Source organism: Pipistrellus hanaki, assembly GCF_964339955.1.
Source record: "Pipistrellus hanaki genome assembly, chromosome: 1".
Taxonomy (NCBI): domain Eukaryota; kingdom Metazoa; phylum Chordata; class Mammalia; order Chiroptera; family Vespertilionidae; genus Pipistrellus; species Pipistrellus hanaki.
In genome coordinates, this window is record NC_140503.1 from 96,642,474 (window position 1) to 96,658,755 (window position 16,282).

General features: G+C 41.2%; 1 protein-coding gene and 1 pseudogene across 3 annotated transcripts in view; both read right to left on the reverse strand.

Moving 5' to 3' along the window:
- PEAK1 (pseudopodium enriched atypical kinase 1) overlaps positions 1-16,282 on the reverse strand; it is a 117,774-nt gene that overhangs the window by 74,887 nt on the left and 26,605 nt on the right. Inside the window, exon 2 of one of the 2 annotated variants that reach the window (XM_084876568.1) lies at positions 2,419-2,520. The exons of the other annotated variant lie outside the window; for it this stretch is intronic. The gene's annotated coding sequence lies outside the window, so the exon portion shown is untranslated. The remainder of the gene's footprint in view (positions 1-2,418; positions 2,521-16,282) is intronic. 2 annotated transcript variants of the gene reach the window in all.
- On the reverse strand, positions 12,765-14,085 carry LOC311630252 (elongation factor 1-alpha 1-like; annotated as a pseudogene). Its single transcript has one exon. The product of its transcript is annotated as an elongation factor 1-alpha 1-like (transcript).

The following is a 16,282-nucleotide window of genomic DNA, read 5'->3' on the forward strand; positions in this document are numbered from 1 at the left end:
TCAGTGCACTCCCAAAACCAACCTCCCATGACCCTGACCCCTCCCCCCAGCTGGCTGCCCTCTCTTCCCCTCCTCCTCCCCGACTCTGCCATTGACCCCGATCGGGGTGCAGGCTGGCCAACCTCCCAGGACCCTCTCCCTGGCCAGCCCCCCGACAGGCCTCAATTGCCAGCCAGGCCGAGGGACCCTACCCATGCACAAATTTGTGCACTGGGCCTCTAGTCTGTTAATAATAAAGGAGGATGGGGAATGGACTGCTAAGCTCCTTCCCCAAACCTGAAATTTCCAGAAGCCACTCTCTTTCTTCATAAAATCTGTCACATTACCAAAGAGGCAGATTCAAGAATTCTCACTGCTAAACTAGTACATGGCTTTTAAGGACATTCTCAGTGAGGAACTATTATCTACACGTCATCCTACATAGTCTATCTCTATTAGCCAGAATCATTAAGCATTTTTAAATTAATTTTTAAATCAACTTTAATAAGGTAAGATTTATATTTATTGAGTTTTGTCTATCTCTGTAATCACTACCACAGTCAAAGTATAGATCATTTCCATCTTTTTGATCTCTTTGGTTACCTATTCATTGTTTAATAGCCTCCATCTCTAGGAGACTAGGGTAAAATTTACAAGTTAAGGTTCTCATTAGACTTTTGTAATGCAGTATGCAGGTCACTTTAAGAAAAAAAAAAAAAAAAAAAGGGAAAGGAAAATGTGATTAGTATCCTCATGTCACTATTCCCAACCTTTCCTTCTTCCACAGTGAAAAATGCTGACCCAAGTGTGGAGAGGAAGTGAAAACAAAGCTGCAGGAAGAGGTTTTGCAGGAGATAAAACACAGTGCTAACTTGTAGCATAAAAGGAAATTCCATAAGCAAAAGGAACCTTTTTTAATTTGAGATCTGACAAAAAGAAAATCATTTTTTTTTGCTAGTCAGGATATCACAAGAATAGGCAAGATCTTAATACGGTTCTCCTGTCTATAGAAGAAACCAAAGAAATATTTGCTTAATTTTGAAAACTTAACTGAAGTTCAGGTAAAATGAGGAAACCCATGCATTTCCAATTGTTCTAACCACAAATTTTTTCTAATAATTTACTGTCTATCACATGGTAGTCATATCAGGACATGCAACAGCAAATGCATTACTATAAAGCAGCACTGTTTTGATCTCAAACCATTTTTTTAAGTTCAAACTTTTTGATAAACCAGGTAAGTAAAAAACAATCAAAACAAAACAATAATTATTGTTATTATAACTTGGTAATAACTAGCTATAAGATTTCAAGTTCTAAAATGTTCACCGAACCCATCTCAGACCTCTACTTAAGAAGGTTCACATCAAAGAGGTTAAAATGTTAGGTATTAACAGCCAAGGACATCATAGTTTTTACAATTTATTCTGTTCACAAACTGTTTCCTCTTCCTGAAATGTATTTTATCTAATGCTGTTCTATTAGGAAAAACCTTATTTATCCTTTAAGAACCAGTTCAAGTTAGTTGTTGCTTCACTGCTTTTGTTTCCAATTTTTTTATTTGGGTCCTTTCTGTTTTTTTGTATGTCTGGCAAATGGTTCATCTTTTTTATCCTTTCAAAGAACCAGCTCTTGGTTTCATTGATTTTTTTTTTAATGATTTTTTTTTAGTCTCTATGCCTTTTATTTCTGATCTAATCTTTATTATTTTTTTCCTTCTACTTATGCTGGGCTTTTCTTGTTTTTCTTTTTCTAATCTTTAAGTTGTAGAGTTAAATACTTATTATTAACTTTTTTGTTTTTGCAAGTAGGCCTGTATTGCTGTGAACTTCGCTCTCAGGATTGCTTTCATTGTGTCCCATAGATTTCGGTTTGTTGTATGTTCATTTTCATTTGTTTATAAGATGTATTTTACTTCTTTTTGAAGTAATCTTTGGGTTGAAACTTTACCTGACTACCTAAACATCTTTAATAATTACAACCATGTTGTGTTGTAATTATATAAGTCCCTAGAAAGAAAGGTTGTCTTTTCATTCCTATATATCTTGGATTGCTTGGAATATAAAGATACTATACCAATCTTGGTTTTGAACATCCTGAAAGGAAATGTGGTAGAAGAAATGTGGACATGGAAACCATAAAAAAGTCAGAACGAAGAATACAGTTACTGAAATGAAGAATATAGGTGTCCCCCAAAATTGTATACACATACTTTGAATAATTATAAATTTTTAAATATATTTCATTTTAAAAATTGAGCTATCAGCTATTACAGTGTGTGTGTGTATATATCACCCTGTGTGTATATATATATATATGACACCCTGTGTGTGTATATATATATATATATGACACCCTTTACACTATAGGGAATCATAGATGAAGCAGAGAACAAAATACTGAAAGGTCCCAGGTTCAATTCTGATCAAGGGCATGTACCTTAGTTGTGGACACATTCCCAGTAGGAGGTTTGCAGGAGGCAGTTGATTGATGTTTCTCTGTCATTGATGTTTCTGACTCTCTATCCGTCTCCCTGCCTCTCTGTGGGGGGAAAAAAAAAAAAATCAATAAAATATATTTTTAAAAACTAGGGCCCTAGCCAGTTTGGCTTGGTGGATAGAGCGATGTCCTGTGGGCTGAAGGGTTCCAAGTTCGATTCTAGTCAAGGGAACATGCCCCAGTAGTGGGCTCGATCCCCAGTGGGGGGCATGCAGGATGCAGCCAAGCAATTATTCCCTCTCATCATTGATGTTTCTATCTCTCTCTCTTCCTTCCTCTCTAAAATCAATAAAAATACATTAAAAATTTATTTTTTAAAAAAAGCAAAAGGCTTTAAAAAATTAGGATAGTGTAAGGAGCTCTGAGAAAATTTCAAATGTACCAATATTCACATCACAGGTGTGCCAGAAGGGGAAGAGAAAGAGCAAGAAATTTTAAAAACTATTTAAAAAATAATGAAGGAAAACTTCCTTAACATGACAAAGGAAACAGACATACAAGTCCAGGAAATGCAGAGTAGCAAATAAGAGGAACCCAAAGAGGCCAATACCAAGACACATCAAAATTAAAAAGCCAAAAGTAAACGACAAAGGAGGAAGAGAGAATCTTAAAAGCAACAAAAGAAAAGCAGTCATTTATCTATAAGAGAGCTTCCATGAAACTGTCAGCTGATTTTTCAACAGAAATTATAGGGCAAAAGAGATTGGCATGAAATATTCAAAGTAATAAAATGCAGAGACCTACAATGCAGATTGCTCTACCCAGCAAAGGTATCATTTAGAATTAAACAAACAAATAAATAAATAACAGATAAAGAGCTTCCCAGAGAATAAAAAGTTAAAGTAGTTCATCACCAGAATTCCAAGATGAGTGCAGAGGACTGGAAGCTCCATCCCTTGCTCTCTGCACCCGATCATAACTGCAGCTAAACTGCAGAGCATTCAGCTTGAAAAAACAATAGTATAGGTGATCTGAAATACAGTGAGCAGGGAGTGCAGACATAAAACAAGTCTAAAAGTTCAAGAAAATTGCAATTAGGTCAAACATCTTCTCAGATCACAATGGCATAAAATTAGAAATCAACTGCAATAAAAACATTAAAAAACATGGAAACACATGGAATTCCTATTAGCCATAAAGCAGTGTTAAAAATGTAGATGACACCGAGACCAGTTTGGCTCAGCGGATAGAGCATCAGCCTGCGGACTGCAAGGTCCCAGGTTCGATTCCGGTCAAGGGCATGTACCTTGGTTGTGGGCACAATCCCCAGTAGGGGTTGTACAAGAGGCAGCTGATCAATGTTTCTCTCATCAATGTTTCTAACTCTCTTTCCCTCTCTCTTCCTCTCTGTAAAAACTCACTAAAATATATATATTTTTAAATGTGGATGAAATGGACAAATTCATAGAATTATACAATCTGCCAGAACTGAATCAGAAAGAACCAGAAAACCAGTAAGCCAGTAACAACTAAGGAAATAGAAGCAGTAATAAAAAACCTCCCAGAAAACAAAAGCCCTGGTCCACATGGTTTCACAGAAGAGATCTACCAAACACTGAAAGAACTAACACCTACAACTCCTCAAATTATTCCAAACTATCCAAGAGAAAAAACCATTTCCAAGCTCTTTTTATGAGGCCAGCATTTATCCTAATTCCAAAACCAGATAAAGACACTGCAAAAAGAGAGAATTATAGGCCAATACCCTTGATGAACACAGAGCTAAAATCCTCAACAAAAAATTAGCAAATCGGATCTAGCAATATATTACAAAGATCATACACCTTGACCAAGTAGGATTTATTCCATGGGTGCAAGGCTGATACAATATTCACAAATCAATAAATTTGATACATCACATAAACAAAGTGAAAAACAAAAATCACATGATCATATCAATAGATGCAAAAAAAGCATTTGACTAAATCCAACACCCATTTTTACAAAAACTCTGAACAAGGTGGGAATAGAGGGAACATATCACAACCTAATAAAAACCATCCTATATAACAAAGAGGTAATATACAAATTATCCCTCACACCCTCACAAGATGGCAGCCTACGACCAGTCTGGCAGGGAGGTTTGTGAGGGACCACCAAATAACTGAACAAGCAGGCAGTGTGGGGTGACCAGGTTGGCAGGGGGGTTAGTGAGGGATGACCAAATGACTGAATAAGCAGGCTGCATGGGGCGACCAAGCTGGAAGGGGGGTTAGTGAGGGACGACTAGATGACTGAACAGTAGGCTGCATGGGGCAACCAGGCCAGTGTGGGGGGAGAGGTGTGAGGGGCGACCAGGCTGGTGGGGGCAGGGGCAGTTGGAGCCAACCAGGTCCAAAGAGGGGGCAGTTAGGGGTGACCAGGCAGGCACGCATGTGAGCGATTAGGAGCCAGCAGTCCAGGATTGTGAGAGGGACTCGATGCTGGTTTAGGCCCGATTTCCTTATTAAGCTGCCATTTTCATCTCCAAACCAGCAAATTTCCATGCATAGGACAATGCTCAATCAGTGGACACAAAGATGTGCTCCACTTTGTTTTTTTATATTCTTTAGTTTATTTTTCTTTTCTATTTCATTTATTTTCTTCTCTTCTTTCTTTCATATTTATTTATTTCCTCCTTTATTCTATTTTTTTCCCAATTTTTCCTTTTCCTGTTCCCATTTTTTTTTATTCTCTTTTCTCATTCTTTTTCCCTTTTATTTAATAAAAAAGTGTCATGCAAATTAACCATCACTCCATTACACCCACAAGCCACGCAAACCAGCTAATCAGAGCAAATATGCAAATTAACCCCAACCAAGATGGCTGCGGCCACAGAGAACAGGAGGGAGGCTTGAGTTTCCCTGACAACGGAGGAAGCTAAGCTTTCCACATACACTGGCAGGGTACAAAGTTTCAATTATAGAATATACATAAATTCCAACAGAAATAGCTGCCACCATGGAGCGAGTAAAAGGCTTGGCTCTGCTCCAAGCTACAAAGTTTCTATTGTAGAAGACAAATAAATTCCAGATACCAAGGCCTCCAGTTGGGTAGCTGGGGGGTGTGACCAGGCTGGCAGAGGAGGGAAGTTGGGGGCAAATAGGCTGGCAGGGGATCAGTTAGACATCAATAAGGCTGGCAGGGGAGTGGTTAGGGTGTGATCAGGCTGGCAGGCAGAAGCAGTTAGGGGCAATCAGGAAGGCAGGCAGGCGAGCAGTTGGGAGCCAGCAGTTCTGGATTGTGAGAGGGATCAGGCCTAAACAAGCAGTCGGACATCCCTCAAGGGGTCCCAGATTGGAGAGGGTGCAGGCTGGGCTGAGGAACCACCCTCCGACACACACCCGGTACATAAATTTTGTGCTCCAGGCCTCTAGTTATTCTCTATTTTTCTTTTCTTCTAAATTTTTTTGGTTTTTTTGTTGTTGATGATGGTGGTGGGGTATTTTTTGTTGGTTTGTTCTGTGAGCATCAATACAACAGTTTCACTGACATGGTCAGAGTTGAGCCTCATAATCAGCCAGCTAAGGGTCAAATGCACCCACAAACTGAACAACAGCAATCAAAATCCAACTGGAGGGCCCATTTAAGCCAAACAAGAAATATTCATGGAGCATCAAGCTCTGGATAACAAAGAGACTACACCACTGGCTCTCAAAGGACACCTATTACATAAGGCCACCCCACAAAGACTGGGAGTCATAGCAGTTCTTTCTAATACATAGAAACAAAAAAAGAGAGAGAGAGAGAGAGAGAGAGCTAAAATGGAGAGACAAAGAAACAAGGCCCAAACAAAAGGACAGAAGGAATAACCAGCAAAAGAGATGAATGAAATAGAGGCAAACAATTTATCAAATATAGAGTTCAAAGTAATGGTTAAAAGGTGCTTGAAGAACTTAGTGAGAATTACAAGGAACTCAGTGGTAACTGGACATACAGATGGCCGATTGACATGAAAAAAAAAAAAATACTGAATATCACTTACCATCAGAGAGAAACATGTTAAAATCACAATGAGTTATCATCTCACACCAGCCAGAATGGCTATCATCCCTAAATCAATAATTGTTGGGAATTTGGAGAAAGGGGAATTCTTGTGCACATAGTAGAAATACAGAATGGTGCAACCTCTATGGAAAACAGTATGGAGTTTCCTCAAAATATAAAAAATGGAACTGCAGAGACCGGTTTGGCTCAGTAGATAGAGTGTCGGCCTGCGGACTGGAAGTTCCCGGGTTCGATTCCGGTCAAAGGCATGTACCTTGGTTGAGGGCACATCCCAGTGGGGGGGGTGGGTGTGTGCAGGAGGCAGCTGATTGAGGATTCTCTCTCATCAATGTTTCTAACTCTCTCTTCCTCTCTGTAAAAAAATCAATAAAATATATTTTAAAAAATAAAAATAAAAAGAATGAAATCTTGCCATCTGCAACAATTGGAATAGATCTAAAGCAGTGTTTCCCAAACTTCTCTCATGATGAGAATCACCTGGTGGAGTTGTTAAAACACAGATTCCTGAATCCCACCTAAGAAGTGCTAAACTAGAATTTTTGGGAACATATAGGTAAAATTGTATACTTAACTAGTGCTCTAAGACAGATTTTATATACAGAGCACTAAGTTAGGTATGCAATTTTACCTATATGTTCCCAAAAATTCTAGTTTAGCACTTCTTAGTTGGGATTCAGGAATCTGTGTTTTAACAACTCCACCAGGTGATTCTCATCATGAGAGAAGTTTGGGAAACACTGATCTAAAGGGTACTGCGCCGAGTGAAATTAGAAAGGGAATGAGAGAATTTCACTTACATATGCACTCTAAAAATACAAAATAAATAAGCAAACCAAAACAGACTCATGGATTCAGAGAACATTTAGATGGTTGCCAGATGTGAGGAGGTTGGTGGGATGGGGAAAATGTGAAGAGATTTACAAATACAAACTGGTAGTTACAGAACAGACATAGGGATGTAAAACTCAGCTTAAGGAATTAAGTCATTAATGAGAGAAATTCGTGCATTGGGGAGGGTGTCCCTCAGTCCAGCCTGCACCCTCTTCAATATGGGACTCCTTGGGGGATGTCCAACTGCAGGTTTAGGCCCCTTCCCACAGGGGATCGCTGGCTCCTAACCACTCACCTGTCTGCCTGATTGCCCCCTAACTGCTCCCTTGCAGGCCTGATTGACACCTAACTGCTCCTCTGCCAGCCTGATTGCCCCCAACTATACTCCCCTACTGGCCTGATCACCCCCAAGGCTTTTATTAGTATAGATATGACCCTGCACAGAAAATGTTATTAACCCTGCTTTACAATAAGGGCTTGACGATTGAATCACTAGGACCAGACACCAAGATTTCCTTTCTTTGAATAGTGGAGGGAATAATTATCTTGTCTTTAAGTTGCCTGGAAATTAAAATGAGATAATGACTTAGGAAAGTATAAAAGCACCATATAAAGACAACTATCTTTTTCATGTACTGAAAAGATAATGTAGTGGTAAAATGAAAAAGACTATTTTTATTCTCTCCTTCCTTCCTTTACAGCTTTTATTTAAACTTTGAAATTTATAAAAATTTTACTCCTATTTTAATTTCTTTACATTCAATATTATTTTGTATTGGTTTTAAGTTTTATATTAGTTACAAAATAGTGGTTAGACAATCATATACTTTACAATGTGTTCCCCGCTATTTCTAGTACCCACCTGGCACCATACCATTATTACAATACTACTGACTATATTCCCTATTTAAGTGACAACGGGTTTACAGGTTCCTTCCAGTCTTTCTTTTGTGTTGCTCATCCTTCCTTTTCTTTCTCACTCCTTCCCTCGTTTTCCTTATGTACTATCTCAATTGGCCATCAAAGCTCAGTGAAGACACTGAGACACAGTTAATCCATTTTACAGACCAGGAAACTGAGGCCAATTTCAGTTGGCTGTGGAACTTGACTCAGCGCACAGGAAGCCTTCATAGCCCTTCCTAAGGGGCAGCTGCCTGGCAAACAGTACGAACCTTCCCGTCAGGCTTCTGAGCCTCTTTCTCAAGCACCTCTTCATTGCGATGCTCCACATTCTTTCCTCTCCCCGGTCCCCTGCCCCCATTCTTTACTGCCCCCGCTTCTCCGGAGCAGGTGGAAGGTTTCGCACTCACCACCTAGGCATGCTCTGATGTGGGGCAGGGCACCGTGTGCTTGCTTTTGGGCCAAGGCAGGAGCAGGAGTCGCTGCCTCTGAAGTGTGAAGGCCGCCTGGACGAGGACGGTTAGCACTGGGAGCTTCTCTGAATCATGTCAGTCAGTCCGGTACCCTGCAGTGCGGCACCCCTCCACTGAGGTGGCACCTCCCCTCAGCCCCGCATCAGGGGTGAGGGTCCTTGTCCCTCTGCCTGGGAGTCCTTCCATTCCCCTTGATCCCTCACTGGGCCCACCCATATCTTGGGGCCACTGCAGAACCACTGTCTCTCTGCAGGTGAGGTAGATCCCTGCCCTCACTCTCGGCAAAGCTGTGAATCAGTGGCCAGAGGCCTGGTCTGGGTCTCAGCAACCCCATGCCTGGCATGTTCCCAAGGCCCCACGGGCATGGCTAGGCAGGCCGGCCATGCCTCTCCGGGGCAGCGATGTTCCCAGGGCCCCACAGGAGTAGTTAGGCGGGCCTGGCCATGCCTCCCCAAGGCAGTGATGTTCTCTGGGTCCCACTGGAGTGGCTAGGCAGGCTGCTGCCACTCCTGGGGCCTGCTATGAACCCAGACCACTCCCATGGCATCCGGCACTGCCCAACTTGCTTCCCCGGCCGATGGACTCGTACCTTATGTGTGGTATCTGGCACTGCCCACAGGGCCTCCTCCACCCCGATGGACCCATACCCCCAGTGCTGGCCACCCTGCCTGTGTATACAAATTAACTGCCATCTTTGGTGGATTAATTTGCATATTCACTCTGATTGGCTGTGGGCATAGGGAAGGTACAATCAATTTACATATTTGTCTATTATTAGGTAAGATGATATTGTAATAAGTATATATAAATGTCACATGGATACTACATTTATCAGGGTGATCACTTCATAAATTATATAAATGTCTAATTACAGGGTTGTATACCTGAAATTAATGTAATATTGCAAATAAATTTTTTAAAATTACATTTTAAAAAAACCCATTAGTCAAATTGAATCAGAAGGTTAAATTCTAACAAAATGATTTATAATTATCCTACCTAATAAAAGAGTAATATGCAAATTAACCATCACCCTATGTCCACCAGCCAATCAGAGCGAGTATGCAAATAAACCCAATCAAGATGGTTACAATCACAGAGAGCAGGCTTGGGTTTTCCAGGTAATGGAGGAAGCCAATAGAGACTTGCCCCGATGACAGTGACTGGCACCTTGCCATGATCTGGTGTCCCCACTCACCTGCTCCACCATCCCGCCATGACCACCTCCGGCCACGTTCCACACACAGCCCCTAGTTGTCAGTGCACATTATAGGGACCAGATGTTCAGTTGTTCTGGTTGCTCTCCCATTCTATTTGTATATTAGCCTTTTATTATATAGGATGTGATACAAATTTTTAACCCCTCTGAGCCTCAATCTCTTTATAAGCGTAACAGTGGTACTACTTTCATAGGATTATTATGAGGATTAAAGGGAAATAGGAGGGTCTGACTAGTGGAATGTAAAATCAGTAAGTTCATTAGTTGCAGCTAAACATACATAGAACCACAGGCCAGACATATATTTCTCAAAACATCTATGAGGTAGGTACTATAATAACTTGCACAAGGTCACAAATTAAGCAAATGACAGAGCGAGATGTGGAAATAGGTAGTATGGGTCCAGCATCCATGCTCTTAATGACCTCATTAAATAGCAGTTATTAGAATGAGCATCCCAGATATTCCTAACAATGGCTTTATGTAAATGTTTGAAACAAAGTGTTCTTCATCAATACTGTTTCAAAATTCAAGATTTCTAGTTTGGAAACAATCCTGTTCTGTTGCAAGAATGCTGTTGGTAGCACAAAGCTAATAACTCTATGGTCATAAACTCACTATCTGTTTAAGTCAATTATCTTCAGTCAAAGAAAACAACATTTCATACTCCAGAACATTTAGGCTGGCTTTGAAAGAACAGAAGAGGCTATGGAACAAATACCCTTCTTTCCAAGATTACAGCTCAGAAAAGATTTGGGTGACATCACAAAAGCAGAGACTCAAAGGTAGACGGTTTGGGTCCTCTAGTTAACTCCCATATTTTACAGAGTGAGAACCAAAGCTACAAAGTGTGGCTTTCTCCATGTCCCCCAGCTATTCAGCATGTCAGACCATTTGCACCACACAGTCTAGATTCCTACTGACCTGCAAATTCAATACCTCAATAATGTCAATTGAAAAGACATTTATAGGAAATGACAATAGCATCATCACTGTGGGTGAGGAGATCTCTTGGTTTCTCTCCTTAAAGTTACAAGTCGGACAATTATAATTCAACGAAGAATTACCTATTCAACACAAAAACACAGCTCAGAGATCTACACATCAAGATATGTGAAGGTGGGCATTTAAGAACAAGCAGGGGAGGCAGGATAAAGGAAAGACAGAGTCAGGGACACAAACGAAGTCTGACACAAAACACATACTCAGTTGATGCGATTAACAGGAAAGGAGTTGAGCTACAGCCCTCACAAAATAGCCCTAAGGGTCAGAAGGGCAGATGCAACATTCAGGCTTCAGTAGTAAGGGCATATTGTAGACTGTTCCCAGTGACAGGGGCAGAGACATGGCAGAGGTGTGGCAGCCATTGACTAGCAGCCACCATTACTAGAGAGAAGGCCAGCTGCAGACTTGCAAACATGCCTCCCCCCACTTTCCTGGCTCCCACCCAGGCCCAGCTGACACAAGAGCAGTAGAGATGTCAGGCTAAAACCCATCCTCAGCAGCCCAGAGGGCCTAAGGTGCAGAAGCAACATTGCTGCCTGAGTACCCAGTAGCAACTGTGGCTAAACCCAAGTGGAGACACAGACAACACTGTGGCAGTAGCATTCTTAAAGCCACCATTATTAGGAAGAAAGCAAAACCACAGACCCTCGAACCTCCTCCACCTACTCACCCCTTCCTCACCCACTGCAGCTGAACCCATCAGAGGCAACAAAGACACCTCAGATAGCACAACACGGCTTGACAGCCTCTGAAAAGATGCAGGGCCAAGACCTCACAGGGAGCCCCATTGCCTGACACATCCCAGGTCATAGATGGTGCCTTGAGACTAAAGTAACCCAGACACAGAGAGAGGACTTGGGGAATTTTCCACAGCCAGAACACCACCACCCACCGAGAAACCAGAAGTCCCATGTCTGCAGGTAAGGGAATACAGAAACTTGCACTATTCTCACCATCTTCTGAAAAATAAAATAAAAACTCTACTTATCAACTTACTGAATTATAAAAAACAGAATTTGGCCGAGACCAGTTTGGCTCAATGGATAGAGCATCGGCTTGGGGACTGAAGGGTGCCAGGTTCGATTCCAGTCAAGGGCATGCACCGTGGTTGCAGGCATATCCCCAGTGAGGGGTGTGCAAGAGGCAGCTAATTGATGACTCTTTCTCATCGATGTTTCTAACTCTCTATCTCTCTCCATTCCTCTCTGTACAAAATCAATAAAATATATTTTTAAAAAATAATAAATAAAATAAAAACAGAATTTGTCCTTTATAAAGTAGGTTACACATAAAGTCGTTACTCTTTGATTCTGTACTAACCTATTTAATGTCACACCAACAGACCAGACCCTTCCCAGAGTGGGGAGGGGCTTTTTTCCAATTCTAAAGTATCAAGTTGTTTCCATTAAAAAGTACTGATTTTAAAAATGAATAACTTAATAACTGCACACACACACACACACACACACACCCCAAATGGTCCAAAATAATTTTCTCTCCTTCTGAAGATTTTACGATACATTGTAATCATTAACCAGTCTTTTACTATTAAACTTAAATGCCCAATTGAGACAAACAGTTCTGAGACTATTCTTCCACCACTGGTTAAGATTGGGGTGGCAGGCCCTAGCTGGTTTGGCTCAGTGGATATAGCGTTGACCTGAGGACTTAGGGGTCTGGGTTCGATTCTGGACAAGGGCCCATGCTTAGGCTGTGAGTTCAACTTCCCAGTGGGGGGCATGCAGGAGGCAGCCAATCAATGATTCACTCTCGTCATTGGTGTTTCTATCTTTCTCTCTCTACCTCTCTGAAATCAATAAAGATATATATTTTTAAAATACACAAAAAAGACTGGGGTGGCAGGTATTCATTCAGCCTTCTGAGTTTACTGGGCAGACTTGGTGACTCTGCCAATGTCTGATGCCTTCTTGTCTACTGCTTTGATGACACCCACAGCAATGTTCTGTTTGATGTCATGAACAGCAAAATGGCCCAGAGGAGGACAGTCAGAGAGGCTCTTAACACACATGGGATTGCATGACAGCATCAACAGATTTCAAAAACTTTGGGCAATCTTCCAGTTTCCCCCCCGAAAGATGATCAATCTTCTTCAGCTCGGCAAATGCAAGCAATATGAGGTGACAATCCAGCACAGGTGTGTATCTGGCACTGATTTGGCCTGGAGAGTTCAGGATAATAATCTGTGTTATGAAGCCAGGTGCTTCCATTGGTTGGTCATTTTTGCTGTCACTGGCCACACTGTCATGACAAACATCTTTGACAAACATGTTCTTAACACTGAAGCCTACATAGTCCACAGGAAGAGCTTTACTCAAAAGCTTCATGGTGCATTTCAACAGACTTCACTTCAGTTGTAATGCTAACTAGAGCAAAGGTGGCCACCATGCCAGATTTGAAACACAAGTCTTCACTTGGCCGATAGAGACTGTACCAATACCATTAATTTTGTAGTAATCCAAGAGGGCAGACACAAGGGCTTGTCAGTTGTTCCAATTGGTAGGATACAATCCAGTGCTTCAAGCAGTATGGTTCCACTGGCACTGCCATCTTTATGGATGACTTTCCATCCCTTGAACCAAGACATGTTAGCACTTGGCTACAGCATACTGTCACTATCTAACCAGAAATTGGCACAAATGCTACCATGTCAGGGTTGTACCCAATTTTCTTAACATAAGTGCTAACTTCTTTAACAATTTCCTCGTAACTCTTCTGGCTATAGGGCAGCTCAGTGGAATTCATTTTGTTAACACCAATAATCATTGTTTCACATCTAGGTGTAAGTCAGGAGGGTAAGCTCAGAGATCTGCCCATTCTTAGAGATACCTGCTTCAAATTCACAAACACCAGTAGCAATAATCAGGAAGTATAGTCAGTGGGAAATGTGCCTTTGATCATGTTTTTGAGGAAGTCTCTTTGCACTGGGGAATCAATGATAGTCACAAATAAAGCTGGTCTCAAATTTCCAGGGATATATCAATGGTGATACTGCACTCATGTTTAGCTTTCAGTTTACCTAAGACCCAGGCATATTTGAAGGAGCCCTTCCCCATCTCAGTAGTCTCCTTCTCAAATTTTTGAATCCCACCTCAGATGGCCAGTAGTGGGAAATTTGCTGAAATCTACGTGTCCAATGACAATGATGTTGATATGAGTCTTTTCCTTTCCCATTTCTGGTTTGATTTAGAGGTGGTTTTCATGACACCTATGTTTGGATGGCAAGCCTATTGCAAAAAAAGGGGAAAGGATATTTCTGCTGTATAGGTCGGTCTACCTTGAGGAGCAAAGAGTCACAGCCCCATAGCCCCACACCAGGCTCTAACAGCCCAGGATCACCATGGCCAGGAAGAGGAGTCCCCAGTAGATCTGGCTGTGAAAACTGCCCAAGACTTCATATAAGAAAAACAAAGGACTGTGTGAAACCAATACACAATGTTCACTTATAAACTCATTTGTGCACTAAGCTCCAAGCAGGGGAAAAGTTTCAGGTACACACAGGAAGGAACTAAATTAACTAACCACGGAATGGATTGAAGGGCAGGGTCAAAGAAACTCTCCCTGGAAATGAAAGCAATGGCAGGTGGCATTGATCCTTTGTTGAGCTCTCTCCACCCAGATGGCCCAGCAGAGGAGTGCACTAATCTGTGCTCTGCAATCAACTAATAACACTGTTCATACTGCCCCCGTAATTCCATGAGACACTGGCCCATTCAACTCGTTTGCCTTGTTGGAGACTTTTCCAGGACTCCTCCAGAGGAGCCACCTACCTCAGCTCCTGCTGCAGACTATCTAAAAACCTCTCAAAGGTCCGCAAACCACAAACAAGTTATGGTCAGCCTAGGCATGCCCCTTACTAAGCAGGTCCAAGATCGCAACAAGCAGTAACCAGTCTCAACTAGCATTGTGACTCCCTTCAGGTGATCCTCAACCCTGGATAAGCAATAGCAAATCTTAGCCTGTGGCATAGCAGCCACAAACCTGGATCAGTGGCAGCTGGCCTCAGCTTGCTTCATGTTGCCTACCAGAGAGTTCTAGGCCTAGCACTATTGTCAGACAGCCTCAGTTTGCAGCAAAGCCTTTCCCAAGTGCCTCCAAGCCCAGCACAAGCAGTAGCTGACTTTAACCTGCAACAAAGACCTCCCAAGAGGCTCTACTCCCAACAAACTTGATAGACGACTTCAGATCACCACATCACCAAAACCCAAACACCCAAAGGGCAGTCCAACTGGCACTAGAGACCCACTAAAGCAGCTCCTGCTCCATGGGGTCAACCCCATAAACCAGCTTGTCTGTCCAGTCACAGCAGCCAGTCAACCTGAGAGTTATCACTATGCACTGACCTGTCAACTACAGGAGGGCACACACAACCCACACAAGGAACATGAAGCACCAAGCTCAGGTGATGAAGAAGACTGTGCCATTAGGTACCCCGGGACACCATCTACATAAGGCCACCCTGTAAAGACCAGGAGACATAGCAGATCTACCTAATACATAAACATACACATAGGGAGTCAGGCCAAATGAGGAGACCAAGAAACATGTCTCAAATGAAATAAGACGAATTAGAGAAAAAGAATTAAACAAAATGAAGATAAGTAATTACCAAAGAGATTAAAACACTGGTTATATGATGCTCTATAAACTATGGAGAATAATAGATTAACTGAGTGAAATACTCAATAAAAAAATAGAAACCACAAAAAAGAATTGTCCAGAAATGAAGAATAAATGAAATGAAGACTATAATAGAGTGTTTAAAGAATACATCAGAATAAAGAAAATCAACCAGATTAGATGAAACAGAGGACTAAATTAGCAATTTGAAAGACAAGGTAGTAGAATGAATCGAATCAGAACAGCTGAAATAATAAAGAATTTAAAAAAATATATATATATATATATAGGACACAGGTAAAGTAGTTCTAAGAAAAAGATTCAAAGCAATATAGTCCAACTTCAAAAAATAAGAAAAATCTCAAATAAACAATCTAACCTTAAAATCTAATGGTTCTACATAATGAAAAAAGAAAAAGCCCAAAGTGAATAGAAAAAAGGAAATAATAAAGATCAGAGTGAAAATAAATAAAATACAGCTCCCCCCCCGCCCCGCAAAAAAACAACAAAAAAAAACCAAACCAAAACAAAAAACACACACCCAGAAATACAAAAGATTAATGAAACCAAAAGCTGGTAATTTTAAGATTAATAAATTGATAAACCTTTAGCCAGACTCACCAAGAAAAAGAGGGCCCAAATAAATAAAATCAGAAAGGAAAGAGAAGTGACAACCAAAACCACAGAGATCCAAAGGATTATAAAAAATGTTACAAACAATTACATGCCAACACTGTGGGAAACCTGGAGG